The sequence below is a fragment of the Crocodylus siamensis genome, chromosome 15 (genome assembly GCF_052110815.1).
Source record: "Crocodylus siamensis isolate JL-2025a chromosome 15, ASM5211081v1, whole genome shotgun sequence".
Classification (NCBI taxonomy): Eukaryota; Metazoa; Chordata; order Crocodylia; family Crocodylidae; genus Crocodylus; species Crocodylus siamensis.
In genome coordinates this window covers 10,909,511-10,926,515 of record NC_143409.1, presented here as the reverse complement: position 1 = coordinate 10,926,515, position 17,005 = coordinate 10,909,511, and the positions used below count along the sequence as shown (strand labels likewise).

The 17,005-nt window shown below is 43.2% G+C and overlaps 1 protein-coding gene across 3 annotated transcripts in view; it reads left to right on the top strand.

The window, feature by feature from the left end:
- The first annotated feature begins 275 nt into the window (after nucleotides 1-275).
- Nucleotides 276-17,005, top strand: part of MCTP2 (multiple C2 and transmembrane domain containing 2) — a 172,715-nt gene continuing 155,985 nt past the window's right edge. For all 3 annotated transcript variants that reach the window (XM_090028968.1, XM_090028966.1, XM_090028969.1), the window contains exon 1: nucleotides 276-589. The gene's annotated coding sequence lies outside the window, so the exon portion shown is untranslated. The remainder of the gene's footprint in view (nucleotides 590-17,005) is intronic.

Below are 17,005 nucleotides of genomic sequence, written 5' to 3'. Positions count from 1 at the left end.
ACTATTGCTGCTGTGGTCGTTACTATTAATATTATCGCTGCTGTTAACAGTAACAGCCACAGCAGTAATAGTGATAATCACCCCCACATTAATAATCCTAGGAATAACACTATTCATAACAATCACAACAGCAGCAATAATATTAACAGCAACAACCACAGCAGTAATAGTGATGGCAACAACAGCAGGAGTGACAGTAGCAGTAGGAACAGCAGCTGCCAGAAGAGCAGTAGCAGTACTCATAGCAGCAGCAGCCGGAACAGTAACACGAGTCAGAAGACCAGCACCAGCAAGAAAATAAGAGCAACAACACGAGGAGCCGAGGCTAACAGCAGCGCCGCGAGCAGGAGCGATCGAGTCCCAACCCGGCGGCGCGAGGGGGGTGACGCCGTCCCGCGGCGGCCCCGGGCCCGGCTCCGGCCCGGGCCCGCGCTCGCTCGGGGCAGGCTTCCGGGCGGGCGGCGCGCGCAGGCTCCTCCCCGGGGCCGCCCGGGCGGTCCCTTCCCTGCCCGCGGCGCGGCGCGGCGCGGCGCTGAGGGAAGGTCAGCTCCGGCGGGGCCAGGGCAGGCTCGGCGGGACGCGGCTGCAGGTAGGGATGGGGATGGGGATGGGGATGGGGATGGGGGCGCCGCGGGGTGGTGGGTGCCGGCCTCTTCCCGGCAGGTGCCGTCGGCCCCCCCCCGCGTCCTCCCCACGCCCCGCGGGCTCTTGTCAAGCCTGCAGGTGCTGAAGGCTGCGACCCGTGTGAGGCGGGCCGGCCGGCCGGGCGGCGGAGCTCCGCACGCTTTGCTGGGTACATGCAGCGAGCCCCGCTGCCTGCTTTCTCTTCCTCCCGTGGGCTGAGGCGTAACCGGGTGCCAGCAAGGCCTGGCAGCTTCACCGCATCTCAGCCCAGGCGCGGGGTTGAGCGCCCGACTTGTCCCGCGCCCGAGCTGCCAGGTCCGGCTTTCCCAGAGAAAAATACTGGAAGGGCGTTTGTATGGGGCTGGGGGGAAACCCACCTTTCCGCCGCTCCCTGAACGCGGCCCGTGTTTTGCTGCGCGGTGGGCGCCCGCCTGAGGGACCCTGGGATGAAGCTTGGCTTCTTGTGCCGTTCAGCGCTCTGGTTTGAAGCTCTTAGAGATGCCCGATTGTTTCTCAGCTGGGCCACGGACCATGTTGCTGGTACTGGTGACGCGAGCGAAAATTCCCACGGGCGCGTGGCAAAAGTCCTCGTCCGCAAGAGCAAAGCGCGTGAAATAACATGGGTGTTGCGTGTGTGTTTGGAAGTGGCGCTTTTGGTTCACGTCAGGCCTAGTTTGCATACAAATAGAAGTTTTGGCACAAGTATATGCAAGAACAAAGTTGTTTTCAAAGCATATTTAGTGGCACGAGTGCTGTTTCTCCAGTTAAAACCCAAAAGCCTCCCCAAAAACGAGCCATCAAAAGACTGTCATTTTCTGAATCTTTCTCTACCCCTCCTCAATAGAAATGGCTTAACTTTTTTCAGATACGTCCTCAATGTAACACTGAAGTCAGGGGAGTTAGGGGTGCCCTTATTTTAATTAATGCCAATTGCTTATTGAATCCTGTGTGTAGTAAGGCAATTTCCTGCAGGAAATAGATATGTCTGCCTTGGCTGTTTATGTTATATTGCAGTGTATTTGTGAGATACCTGCCTTGGGTGACTTTTTTCCTCTCTGAGAATCTGATATCAGTATGAATGGGTGGCCTGGGTGTCAAAGTGCATAAATGAGTTGTGCTGCCGCTGTTGTTTTTCATTTTAGGGCAATTAGTACAAGAAAGTTCATGTTAGAAGACATTAAAATGGGCTGTGAATGTAAGTGCAATAGCCCTTAATATTTTCAAGACCTGTGAGAATTAATAACACTTGGAATATAAGCGGGGTGGGGATCATTTCCCCCCTCCTCACCCAGGACCCTCAAAACATTTCTGGTGTCTAAAATTTTATTTTATTTTATTTTATGGTGAGAGAGAAGCTGTAGGATCTTCATGTTAAGACAAGACGCTGGTGATTAACCTGTCTAGAGAAAGCACAAATGTAACTTAAATCCCTCATGTCTCTCACTATCAGTAAAAGTTTGCCACCTAAGCGGTACTTAAAAATCTTCCCCTTTGAACCAATGAACCGTGCGTTGAGAGAGGATTAGTAGCATTGCCTCTCCGGGCAGTCAAAGTAATTATCGCTCTACCTGGAATACAGTCAGTGTTAGGTTTTTTCCAGTGCCTTTCACATTTGGCAATATAAGCAACCGGTTTCCAATAATTGAACTGACGAAATTTCCCGTACTTGGCACACAATTACATCAAATGTACTTGTTTGGACAAGACATAAGATTGCTGCTTTGGGGTTTGAAGGTTAAAAACAATGGGAACTTGCCATTGCCTTTGGGATCTGGGGAACTTTGTCCTCAGTACAGCCTGGGTATGAACAGAAGTTTGAGAGAAGCAATGCCCTTTGTCTGTAATACAGTCATTCCACCCTGCCTGACCTTCCCCTGTCCTCCTCTAAAAAGTAACTTTGTACATGGCATTTGAAAGCTGCGCTAAGGACAGGAGGTGGTGGGAGGGTGGGAACAACCTTTAAGCCTCGACAACTTCAGCGTGGTTTGAGCTACTGTTTGCTTAGTTGTTTGTCAGGATTTATCAGTCTCTACAGCTCAGCCTTGTGTGGCAACCTGAGCTTAGCTTGCCACACAAGTTTAGCATGTCCTATTTTCAGGATGCAGGCAAAACCTCACATGAGCAGATATACCGGGCACATTTACACAGGCACTTGAATGCACTTTTCCTAATGCACATTAAATTGAGTACCGCCAACGTGAGGTATTAAAATGTGCGTTCAGCTGCCCTAATGCACCCTAGGAAGAGCACATACTTTTTTAGCAATGCTTAATGTACAGCAGACTATTTGAGTACACAGTAGCAGATTTGCACGGTGTTTTATGAAATGCTTTAATGTGCAGTAAAATAGGCTACTGCACATTAAAGCACACATGCAGATGTGCCCACTGTATGCTTATCTTTGCCTTAGAGGGTGGGCAGCTGGTAGCATTGTAGCCATGGACGTTTGCTACTGCCGTCTCTGGGTTCTTTTCCATCCGTGCCAAGTGTAGTTACACTCTCTCTTTCTTGGTAGTTGCTTTGTGGTAGTCTGGTTAGCCCTCTTTTATTCAAGACTGCTTGGTTTACCAGAGGATAAAACATGCTTCAACACTCATAAACTGCTTCTTTCTTGTTTTGATTGGAAAGCTGCCCCTGGTTTTCTCGTGCTTGGGCTGGTGTGTCCTGCCACCTCTTCCACCATCCCGTTTTCCTCCTATTTGGTGCCAGGGGTGGATGCAAGGGGGTGCAGTGTACCACCCCCAAGGTTTAAAGTAAACTGTCTGGCAATGGCAGCAGCAAGCGAGTTAACTGACTTCATGGCTCATGGTAATCAACCTGATTCCATCTAAATTCTTCATTCCACAGGTGGTAATGACCCTCTTTCCTTTTTAATAGCCTTAATGTTCAACTAACCAAGTTATTCTTTCTTTTGCAATTAGCTGCTGTGTTAGCTGCTTCTGGTAATCCACCTTCTATTTTACAGACCTGCGACTGTCCAATCTAAAATCATTAACTCACCTGAGAAAATAAATTTCTGTGAAGCAAGGGATGCACAGGGAGCTGATTTTCTCTTTATGTATCTGAAAGAGATGTACGTTTAATTCTGATGACTTCAGGACTAAAGTAACAACAACTCTTGATGATTTTTTCCCTGGTTTAGCATGTTTTTAATACATCATGTAGATATAGCAAATTAATGCACATTCTGATGAAATCATATCTGTTTTTCCTTTGATCTTAAATGGGACAATATAACCCTAGGCCTCTAGCCATTAGTAGTCAAGCTTCTAGTTTCTTTTACCCGGAGGAAAAAATGTTATGTTGCATGTGATGATGCAACACAACATCTGCACCCCACCTTAGATCCACCCATGTTTGCTGCTGTTATATAATATAATTGCATAGACGTTGTTTAAAATCAGTGGAACTGAAATAAAACCTCTGATCTGGAGAATCTGTGGATTTTGGAATTGGGGATTTCATTGGCCCCCTGAACTGCGGACATCTCATATATGGGGACATTCTTCGTGGGACTAGGCCTGTGAACACGTGTTTCTAGGGTGGGATTTAAGTGCAGAAGCCTTAGGAAGAGAATCTGATAAAAAATTGACCTTACGCAACAGTAGTTTCATTTATTCACATTCAAAGTAATATAAAATAAACTATTTTTTTCAGGCTGTACTATATTATCCTTCCTTTTTTTTAAAAAAAATAATCTAGGACCTACTTTCCCAAAATTCTTAGATGAGTGAACTACCATCATCAGCCTTCAGCATTTCTCTTGGACCATGATGTATGCTTAAAACCAAACTTTTATTGGCAAAAATCAAAATTTACTGTGGCTTTAAGGGCCACAAATTGGGAACTGTTGATCCAGGATTTGAACCTGTATTCCCTAGGCAGGCCTACCTTCCAATGCTGCCTTCATTGCTTTGGATAAGGACTGCTTTGCATGTTTGGCCCCTAACAATATTTTTACAAATATCTGAATCATGTCCAATAGTTACTCTCTAGGGTTTTTTTTTTTTTGAAAGGTCACATTTTTATCAGTGCCCAGTACCAAAGAAAACTTTACTGAAGGAAAACATCTAAAAAATAAAATCGATGGCCTGGTTTTATATTTGGGAAACCAGCAAGTTACAGGTTTTTGTCTGTGTTATGCGTGGTAGGTGTGACCACAGCATGGGTAGGCAAGCCCAAACTTACTGCTGTGGCAGGCCTGCAGGAAACCCTGTTTCTCTCGCAGGCAGCTGCCCTGTTCTGGAGTCCACACTACTGCATCTGAACTGCTAAATTTCTTTGAGCCAAATGGTTTGGAGTCAGCTCAGATGTGCCTGTCCTTGTTATGATACTACCTCTCTGTTGAAATGCAGATCTGTCTTGCATCATTGCCATTATATTGGGATTAACTATGTAGATGCACTGCTTTACCAGAAATCCATGCTTATTTATGCCTAGGTAATTTGCTGGCATTACTAAATGTTTCCAGAAACAGAATCTCTTATTACCATTAAAAATATGTCTTAGAAGAATTGATTGAAAGGGATTTTTGGTTTGTTTCTTTTTTAAATTGGGAGTGGTTATTTTCTTAATTTTGCAAACTTATGACTCAAGACAAAAACATCAAGTAAAATACAAGTGACAGCCAAGTTTTAAAAAAAAAAAAAAGATTCCTGTAATATTCATGGAGATTAACTTCTGTCTGCTGTGCTGTACATCCAGACAAACAATAAAGCAATTCTTCTGTTGCAAGGAAGAATCGGAGACCACAGCAGAACAAACTGTTTTTGATACTATAATGGATTTCTATTTGAAATCCTTGTACTCATCAGTGTGACGAAATGATCAGTAAGGCTAACTCCACTTTATCATGCATTAGCAGATGCATGACAAACAGGTCCAGGGAGGTGATGCTTCCCCTTTATGTGGCACTGGTCAGGCTGCAGTTGGAGTGCTGCATCCAGTTTTGGGTGCCACACTTCAAGAAGGATGTGGATAACCCTAAGACGGTTCAGAGGAGGCCACTCGTATGGTCCTACGAGGAGAGACTGTGGGACCTAGATCTCTTCAGACTTTGCAAGAGAAGGCTGAGAGGTGATCTCATGGCTGCTGATCAATTCATCAGGGGAGGGCAGCAGGGAATAGGAGATGATATATTTACTAGGGCACCCCTGGAGTAACTAGGAACAATGGCCACAAACTGATGGAGAGCAGGTTTAGGTTGGACATCAGGAAGAACTTCTTTATGGTAAGGGTCACCAGAGTCTGGAAACAGCTTCTAAGGGAGGTGGTGCTCGCCCCTACCCTTGGGGTCTTTAAGAGGAGACTGGACAAGCCCCTAGTTGGGGTCGTCTGACCCCATCACTCTTTCCTGCCCAGGGCAGGGGGTTGAACTCGATGACCTACTGAGGTCCCTTCCGACACTGACATCTATGAATCATTTGTAGGTGTTTGCCCACCTAAGATTGCTAATATTGATGGGCACCCTGGCTGAGAATCACAAAATATGGAAACTACATGGGGAGCATGCCACTGTTTTGTGCTCCTTTCCTATTTTCTTACAGTTGGAGATTAGCTGCTAGAGTAAAGAGAGCAAGCCCCATGCTTGCAGGGGTGAAATTCATTCTGGTGTGAAGAAAAGTTTTACATTATTTTAGAAGAGCACAGAGGCTTAAAGGACCAGGATTAGTTAGTCTGGAGAAGTGAAAACTGAGGGTGGGATTTGATAACAGTCTTCAAATACAAATTCAAAGGGCAGTTTATAAAGACGATGGAACTAGTCTATTCTCTGTGACTGCAGTAAACATGAATAGGATCAATGGCTTCAAGCTGCAGCACAGGAAATTTAGGTTGGAGAGTCAGAATTGTCTGACCGTGAGAGTGGTGAAGCATTGGAACAGGTGCCTAGAGAAGATGTGCAATCTCCACCCCTGGAAACTTTGGAGAACAGGTTAGACAAATACTTGACTGGGATAGTGTATTCAGGGATGGTCCTTCCTTGAACAGGCGGCTGGACTAGATGATCTCCTGAGGTCCTTCCAGCCCAGTTTTCCTATGATCCTAATTAACCTGTGCATGTAAACATCTCCGATAATATTGTGTTGCTTGTGGATCAGGTGCCAGCTGTGCTTCCATGATAACCTGAGGATAATTGCATATCTGGATGTGGAACTAAGAGGTTTGAGTTATGCCATTATTTGCATCTCTATTGAAAACAAATATAGGCAGTTGAGGTTACACATTCAAATATCCAGAGCTTTAATTTTCAAATACATATTACAAAATGAACTTGTTTTCAAGCAGTTAGTGATGTGTGTTCTTAAAATGATAGTTTGGCCTTCATAACCTGGTGCTGCAAAAGACAGAGTGCTGTTAAATAGTCTTGGAGAGGCATCATTTCACAGTTGAAGAAACACTTGTTTTATGACTAAGCAGAAAACAAGCAACACAAAACAGTGCAGTGATCAAGGTACCAAAAAAAAAATCAATATGTGACCTTACCGTGTTTTAAAATAAAAAGCAAATATCTGTTTGGGAAGGTTTTGTTTTGGAGGACTTTCACATTGACAGGATCATTATTTTGTAAATACTGGCTGCCTCTTGCCCAATTGTTCTCTCTCTTTGCTGAATTAGGACCTACGTTGAAAGGTGTTGAATACATGTGTCTTGCCGACTTCAGTCGCTCAGTCTGAAAACCTGAGGTCTTAAGGGATGCAAGGTTTTGTTTTGTGTTGTTTTTTTACCGAATTGGCAGCGTTCCAATACAAACTCAATATGGTCTTGCAAATTTCCGGACATCTCATGTTCAAGACACGAGCAAACACCTCGCGTGGGCAGAGGGGATGTACTGTATGCCAACCTTTGGCCCGGGGAACAGATGGTAATATTGTAGCCTTGGATTTTTGCTGGTGACCCTTATTTTAAAATAGTCTATAATGCTTTCTACTTGTAGCTTGGGTAGGGCATGTTGATGGTTTGATCTAGGCAGTCTGGAGATGGGTTTTCTTTGTGATTAACTGTGGGCATCACCTTAATCTGCCATTGCATAGGGTCCTTGGGTTAAATTCCTTTTTATTCCCACAAAAGTGAGTCGCTGCATTGTTGATTTAAAAGAAAAAAAATAGTTGTAACCTAGGCTTTGAGATCCGCTTTGATTTTATTTTTCTGGCTGAGGGAAAGAAGGAATATCTTATTCATATCCTTTTCTTGCTGGGAAGCATTTGCAGCCATGAGGTGTCTGTTCTTACAAAGTGAACATGTAGTCTGAATTATAATAAGGAAGTTGAAATGTTACATTATCTAGGAGCTTTAATTTTGCACAACCTCTATTGTTTTGCTAGCTTGAAAAAAGGAAGCATCTTTCACAGTAAGCTCCCTCTGATGCAAGATCCCAACCAGAAAAAAAAAAGAAGAAAGAAAGAACAGGTTTCCTGCTGTTTATGAAATTCTAAAGCAGCGGTAGCCCTGGGCTTTTGTCTTGGCTTTACAAGAATGTAAACTGCCTATCCTCTAAGTCAAGGGTTGGTGCACTGTACATCCCATCTTCCTGTGGGATGGGATTTGCTCTTATTTCTTTTCCTGCATTGGCTGAGATGAGACCAAGTGTGGAAGTGGAACCAATCAAGCCATGTTCAGGACTAGTATGCACACTTCAGGATGACGATGTCCCTCCCCCTGCCCACTGGCGATGGAGGACTATCAAGATATCGGTACTGATTTATTAGATGCTACAACCAATACCAAGAAGTAGAGTTGGTGTTGATGTGCTGGGAGGCAAAATGCTTCTTCAAGGCTCTGTTCCTTTTACTGTGTTGCATCTGTGATGATGGGGATGGGCAATTGCTTGTCTTGCAAGGGCTTCCTGCTATTATTCCACAGCCTGCCACTTTCTCACTTGGCCAGTTCACCATCTTTATTGGGCTATTGGGAAGATGTGTGGAAGTTTTTGGGTGTGCTGTGTCAGTAAATTGATGGTTCCTAGTCTCACAGGCCCACTCATTTTGAACATACCAGTTTAACCTTTCTTGTAGTAACACATTCTTTACCAGTAGTTTTCTTGATAATATTTAAGAAATGTCACCGACAATTTAAGTCCTCACTATTTGAGAACTACTTCCCCTCCTATTTATAACAGCACAGTCCTATCAAAAGAAAGAGCTAACAGTCCTGTGCTTTAAACAGGTGAAGGTAAGAATATTTATTATAAGGGACTCTGGAAATGGCTCCCTAAGCTTAGATTTGCTACTGTAATTCTCAGTCTACTGTGAATCTGTTGACAATAGTCTATTTTGGAGAACTGAGTGGGTTAAGAAAGAATGGGGTGGGATGGCAGATCAAACACTTTGGTGGGAGAAATTTAGTAAGTTCTGTTCTTCTAAGGTCTCTGACATGGCTTTGGATGAAGCTTCCATGCTTAATTTACTTTGTGGACGTAAGAATTTGTCAGGTTCGGTGGGGGAAAAAAAAAAGTAAGTATACCTTACTCGGACCCTGTATATACTTCCCTGGATTTAGTGATACAGAGATGAGATGTATTACTGTTGTTTCCTGTATCTCCCACAGAGAAGTGTCTGCAGAACCAGCTGAGTACTTGTTAATGCTTATTAAGTACTAGGCTTTGTTCCAGGGTTTTTGTTCCTGTTTTTCATAAACCTCTAATAGTTTTGAATTTGACTGATGCTTATAAGTCACCTTGGATTGATTCTAGTTGTTCTTATTAGAGCCGATTCTTACCCACGTTAACCAGTGGTACTTGTAATAGTATAGAGTGTGTTTTTTCAGGCCCTAATTCTGTTGTATTTGTTCCATTGCAGATCACTTTAAATTGTACTCTAAGACCCTGATTCAAAGCCCATTGAAAGTTAATTTTGTATTCCTCAGCTATTAGATCAGGACCTTTTCCCCCATCAGTTCAGAAAGTTGGGATAGCTTTTCTGGTCTTTGAAAGTTCCCAGTGTCTGTTATCTACCAGGCAACCAAGGATACTTCACAGTGATATTAATTATTAGTTAATTCGTCTTATATCTCTCAGAAGAGCAAAGCTAGGAAGGGACAAATATCTCCTGTTCTGTACTAAAACCAGACAACCTTATAATCTATTTAGCAATGAGCATGCAGTTCTTATTTCAAAACTGGACACCTTCTGAATAAATATTGAGCAAGGAAAGTTGATCTACATCCAACACACTTCCATAAATTAAGGGAACTGTGCGTAAGCGTGCTGGCTCTTGTCAATGTCTGCTAGACCTAGGCAGCTAAAGTAAGGATAATTCTGAAATGTATGAGCAAAACCAAAGTCATTAGAAAGGCTGATAAATCCACTAAAGGTTTTGATTTTAAACCTGCAGTGACTAAGCTTTCATGCAAAGAACTATGAGGAAGTAGTGTGGTTGTGGTATTCACGAGGGATAAAAACCTGCAGTTAATAAGCTCTGTCTCTACTTTGTAATTATTGGGCATGCGTAGGCCTCATCTTTATATGCATGTAGGCGTGTGTGTGTGTGTATCTCGATCAATTTATATCGATCAAGTCCATTTTTCAATGTCACATCAAATTCACACATTCTGGAACACAAACACATGCATCTCTATATCTATATCTGTATCTACATATCTGTTCCAGAATGTGTGAATTTGATGTGACATTGAAAAATGGACTTGATCGGTAGACATTGATTGATCTGTTGTAAAATATCCTCTTGAGGACATGATGTAATCTGTCCTGGACTTTCTACCTGGGAGATGTACTTTTGCATACTGATCGCTTTTAGCTAAGAAAATCCTGTTTCTAGCAGTTCATTGTGATTTGAAATGGTACAACATCCAGATCTTAATGCATTGGTGATGCAGTATCTTTGTTTCAGGTAGATGATAAGAAAATGGGATGTAGATGCAACTCTGTTAAACATAGGGTGTCAGCCTTTATTCTCTTGAGTGTTTTGTTTTGTATCCTTGCCTTAAAGTAAGGCTGTTTAGCAGCTGAAGTGAGAATTAAGACTGGATTTCTGTGATATATTTTGTTCTTAAGCCAGGTCTTGTGACTCGCGGTTCAGTGCCAAGAACATCTTTTCTGACATAAATAATGCTGAGCTTCATAATTTTTCATTCTTAGAGCTCAATACCTCAAATTCAGGAGGAATTTCTGCAAGAACAAAATTTCAGTCTGAGTAGCACCTCTTAAAAGGCCCGATGAAATAAACTGAGATTGAGTTCACTGAAGAGCATTGTAAGACATGCAGCATTGTAAGAGAAGATATAATTATGCTGTAGTGAGACTGATTTGATCGAAGGAAAAAAAATAACTTGTGGAACATACCAAATCTAAGGCAGATATGAAACGAGGGCTAGCATCAAGGATAACAAAAAGTCCTTTTTTAAATACATAGGGAGAATGAAGAAGGCCTGGGATAATGTGGGGCCCCTGCAGGATATGCTTGGCAGTCTCCTGTGGTGCAACCACCAGAAAGCAGACCTGTTTAACAATTTCTTTGCCTCTATTTTCTTGTGCAGGGACCGGGACTCTCCTACTGAGATTCAGGATGGACTCGGGAGAAACTCCTCCAGGCCTAGAGTCAGGGAGGACCGGGTTAGAGAACTTCTGGAGGGGCTGGATGTGTTCAAATCAGCAGGTCCAGATGCTCTCCACCCCAGGGTGTTGAGGGAATTGGCAGGGGTTATCGTGGGGCCCCTGGCACGGCTTTACGAGCACTTGTGGTGCTCTGGCCAGGTGCCGGATGACTGAAAGAGGGCCAATGTGGTTCCCATCTTCAAAAAAGGGAAGAGGGAGGGTCCAGGCAATTATAGGCCCGTTAGTCTTACTTCAGTCCTGGGGAAGCACTTTGAGAAGATTATCAAGGAGCACATCTGTGATGGGCCAGCAGTGAGGATGATGCTGAAGGGCAACCAGCACGGTTTCATTAGGGGCAGGTCCTGTCAGACCAACCTGACTGCCTCTGTGAGTCACAAAATCACTGGATGCAGGTGTTGCAGTGGATGTAGTCTTTCTGGACTTCAACAAGGCCTTTGACACGGTCTCCAACCCCATTCTCATTAAAAAGCTAGGTGACTATGGCATTGATGCCTACACAGTCAGATGGATTGCAGATTGGCTGGAGGGCTGCACCCAGAGAGGGGTGGTGGACGGGTCATTTTCAACCTGAAGGGATGTGGGCAGTGGGGTCCCCCAGGGCTTGCTCCTTGGGTCTGCACTGTTCAATTTCTTTATTAGCGACTTGGACAACGGGGTGAAAAGCAGCCTGTTTAAATTCACAGATGACATCAAGATTTGGAGTGAGGTAAGCAAGCTAGAAGGGAGGGACAGATTACAGCAGGACCTGGACAGGTTACAAGGGTGGGGAAATGAAAACAGAATGGGATTCAATACTGAGAAGTGCAGGGTACTGCACTTGGGCAGTAGGAACCAGCAGCATACCTATAGGCCAAGGGAAGTTGTGATGGCTTTTACCCTGGGGGTCTTTAAGAGGAGGCTCAGCGTTTACCTGGCTAGGTAATTTGAGCCCAGTTTTCTCTCCTACCCACAGGAGGGGGTTGAACTAGAAGATCTATAAGGTCTCTTCCAACCCTACATCTATGAATCTATGACATTTACAATATAACCCAATGACAATTCTAGACAGCAAAGTTATAACCAGAAATAAGATATATAATATTAACTGAGGATATTTAAATGGATCAATGTAAAAAATATGGCTCCACTACTTGGATTTTTTTTTTTCCAAATCAAGATTGGTTATCTTTGGAAAAGATATTCCTCAGTTAGTTACAAAAAATATGACAAATTCATTGGGTGAAATTCATTTTAGGCCTATGTGAAGCAGGCTGTCATATCAGATGAGTCACTGTGGCCTGAAATTCTGTTTATATGTCCCATTAGGTACAGTGTGCGCAGAGGTGCACAGTGCTTTAGAACTTATCCAAAAGAATCATCTTTAACAGGAGAGAAGGCGAGTCAGTGTAGTCCGAAATTACTATATGCTGAAGCTGAAACCAAGGATGACACCTATGTGGACTGGGTTTAAAATAACAACTTGGAGATGAGAATTCTTGCTAGCTTTGTCAAGCCTGAACCGGTCAGCACCATGATGATCTCTTCTTTTTAGGTCTTGTCCACATAGCGGTGAACTGAGAATATATATAAAGCTCAGTTGTTCTTCCTGGTCGTGGCAAAATGGGACCTGTTATGCTTGCTCCACACATTGTACCTCCAGAACCAGGAGTGTAATAGCCTTGGGGTCTTACTCTCTGTGCTCCAACAGTCTGTCTTGCTACTGTAACTGAACGTTATACAGGTTTCCCTTGCTTTATGCTGTATGTGCATTCCTGGAAAATGGCACGTCACTTGATGTAAAGGGAACCGACTTTATAACGTAACGAATAAGGTTATGTTCCAAGACCTTGACTCTGCTGGCCCCCAGACCCATTTCTACCACTTTTACAAGACAATTTTGGTACTCACCAATGGCAGACAGTACACACCAGCACAGGGCACTGTCATAAAGGGGGTGGCAACTACAGAAACACGTGTTGCAGACAATGAGTGAGGAGCACAGATCCACACAGGAGACTATATTTTAGTGTGTGTCGCTCCCACAATACACTGCACAGAGCAGGTTAATGAGGACTTCCACCATGCTGATCGCAGAAGAGTGAATTTATCTTGCATATAACACATTTTTGGTATAAAAACGGTTATTGTGTAAGAGTGAATTCACACATACAGAACCTGCATAAAGCGAGGGAAGCCTGTAATGCTGTATACACTGTGACTGGCACAGTTCTTTATTCTGGGGTATTTGTTTGACGTCCAAAATGAAGTAACAAGTCCAGAATGAATCTACTTTTCTTTAAGAATAAAATATCCACATGCAATAGCCCTGCCAGTTAATATCCTCTGTAAAAATTCATGCAATGAATGGGTGGACTGAATGTGATAACGACAGGGATTTCAGAAATGTGTGTTTTGTTTTGTTTTGTTTTTTAAAGCAATAGATAACCTTTAAATGTCATAAATGGTCAATGGCTCATGACTTATATATTCCCTACTATTTGTTTACCTCTTTTCTTCTAGATGATTTTACTGGAAATGGTTTAGAATGCAACTTAAGCGGGTTCTTATTGGCATGTGAATTTTTAAGTTCTTTCCTCAGAAAACTGTATATGGTTAGTCCTCCGACTTACGACGTAATTGGTTCTTGAAAGCAGTGTCGTGGGTTGAAACATTGCAACTCAGAACCAATTTTCTCATAAGAAACAATGTTATAAGTGGGGGATTGGCTCCTGAACCAAGGCCTGATGCCCTATTTTCACCCAAAATACTACAGAATTTTGTACTCGCTCAATTATCGGTAAGTAATATAACTACATTAATGTATTTATATTGTAAATAGCAATCATATCGATTTGAAAGGACTTTCTTTGAGGTCACTTTGGTGGACTTTTTTGAAAGGCTTTTGGTTGGACTTTTCGAAGGACTCTTGGCTGCAGGATTTTCTGGAGTCTTGTCTGCTTTCTTAAAGAAAGTGTCCAAGGAAGTTTGGACAGATGATCCCCAAGGAGATGGGTGACACAGCAAACTTGTGGCATCACATCAAGTGTTGTAAAGTCGAAACTGACATCAGAAAGTTGAAACAGGGTGTCAATTTATAAATGCTGTAAGTGCGAAACATTGTAACTCGAAACCTTGTAAGTCAAGGACAGCCTGTAGATTTTCAGTTAATGCTTCTGCTACCAGGAAATACTTTGTTTCTCAGACCATGATGAAAACCAGATGACATAACTGATCTGAAAGGGAAATGCAGGTTGACAAGAAAATCTGTATTACAAATACCAATGGAAGTAAAAAAAAAAAAAAGGTGGTATCCCCGTGCCACAGAGCTACTGCCTCTGCTTTTGGGGAGTTTGCAGTTAGGTTACTAGCTAGGTTGTGTAGAATTTATGCTAACCTAAGAACATGACACAGTCTCCCACAACGTTTTCACAGGCAAGCTAAGGAATTGCAGGCTGGATGAATGGCCTGTAAGGTGGATGGAAAACTGGCGGGAGCATTGGGCTCAGAGGGTAGTAATCAATGGCTTGATGTCTGATTGGCAGCTGGTATCAAGAGGAGTGCTCCAGGGGTTGGTCTGGTGGCTGGTTTTGTTCAACGTTTTCATCAGCGACCTGGAAGATGGCATAAAGTGCACTGACAGCAAGTTTGCAAATGACACTAAGCTGGGGGGAGTAGTAGATATGCTTGAAGGTAGAGTTTGGACAAATGGGAGGTTTGGGCCAAAAGAAATCTCATGAAGTTCAACAAGGACAAGTGCAAAGTCCTGCAGTTAGGACAGAACAATCCTATGCACTGGTACAAGCTGGAGACTGACTGAGTAAGTAACAGCTTTGCAAAAAAGGGCCTGGGGGGTTACAGTGGATGGTGAGCTGGATATGATCCAGCAGTGTGCCCTTGTTGCCATGAAGGCTAACAGCATACTGGGCTGCATTGGTGGGAGTGTTGCCAGCAGGTCATGGGAAGTGATTATTCACTTCTATTCAGCACTGGTGAGGCTGGAGGTGAGTACTGTGTTCAGTTTTGGGTCCTCCAGTGCAGAAAGGATGTGGACAAATTGGAGAGAGTCCAGTAGAGGGCAACAAAAATGTTGAGGGGGCTGGAGCACATGACTTATGAGAGGGAAGTGGGGTTATTTAGTCTAGAGAAGAGAAGACTGAGAGGGGATTTAATAGCAGCCTTCAAGAGGGTTCAAAAGAGGATGGAGCTGGACTGTTCTCAGTGAATGGAGACGACAGAACAAGGAGGAACAGTTTCAAGTCGCAGCAAGGCAAGTTTAGGTTAGATGTTAGGGAAAAAAATTCTTGCTAGGAGGGTGGTAAAACACTGGAACAGGTTGCTCAGATAAGTGGTTGATTCTCCATCCTTGGAGATTTTTAAAACCTTGCTGGACAAAGCTTTGGCTGGGATGGTCTAATTGAGGATGCTCCTGCTTTGAGCAGGGGTTGGACTAGATGTGACCTCCCGAGGCCTCTTTCAACCCTCATTTTCTATTATTCTAGATCTAGACCAGTATCTCCTGTCTCTAACAGTGGCCAGCAGTAGCTCCTCTAGAAGAAGAATAAAGAAAGGTGTTATGTCTGAACTGATCCATCCCTTCTCCAACCAACCCTCCTAGTCACTTGCAGTTATAGGTGTAGGTATTTCATAACCTGAGGTTAGATCACTGACTGTTGTATTTAATAGACCCTAGTGGGCATGTTACACATGCATTTGCATAATTCCTTTCTGAACCCAGGTATGCTGTCTGAAATTCCTTTAGAATATGGTGAAAGTGAGCTCTAATACTATGCATTTGTATTTTTAGGTTCCTGCTACATAGACATATTAGATGTACAACTTGGCTTGATAACACTCCTTTGAAGCCCTGTTTACCAGCTCTGAGTTCAGCCTGATAAGGATGAAAGATTAGTGTGAGGTCTCTTGAGAAAGAAAGAAAAAAAACAAGAAGTGGTTTCAAGCACATGCTAGTTAAATTCAACTTGTTTTAATAGGAAATTACCATGTCAAACCTGAGCCACTGTCTTTTGTACATTTTGTTTTTTTAAATAAAGGCAAAATATAAACAAACCTTGTGATGTGCCAGAGGCTAAAATGTAAATACAAACCAGTACATTACAGAAGAAATAATTTGCTGTTGATTGTTCAAATTTGATTCTCTTCTGTGAAACAGGAGCTGCATTAAGAGACTGAGCAAACAAAAATATTCTCCATTGAAAACAGCTTGTTTTCTTAAGGACATATAGATCTGGACGTCCATTTGCATCTTGAGGATTTTATTGTCATAGTGTTATAATGAGTGCAGCAAAACTTGTCCAGAGTATTAATAGAGCTGGATGGATTGGTGTCATCCTGTTTAAATCCATAACGTTTACAGATTAGGACACAGTGAATTAATTACAAATGCTGTAAATCTACTATGAAAAAATGGGATAGCAGTCCTTCAGTTTAAGGGTGAACTGCCAATGTGCAAGATCCCTTCGTGTGATCTAAGAATATCATGGCTTGATACTCTTTCATGCTCTAAAACAGCACTCAGATTTTGGCCCTGTGGGTGGCGTGGAGCTGATCAATGGACCTCACACCACTACTGCACATGGGACTGGGCCCTGAGGCCCCTGCTGCCCTGTGCACCCAGTCTACTGTGCAAGGCCATGGGGAATCCAGTGGGCTGGATTACATGGGGCTGGATCTGGCCTGTGGTCTGGGGGCTGAACACCCCTGATCTAAAGTCCAGCTGGCGCAAGTTCAGAAGATAATTAGGTCCACTTCACAGCTATCTCTTTTTCTTTGATTTTGACCTTGATTCTTGCTGTCTAAACTTTATGATATCCC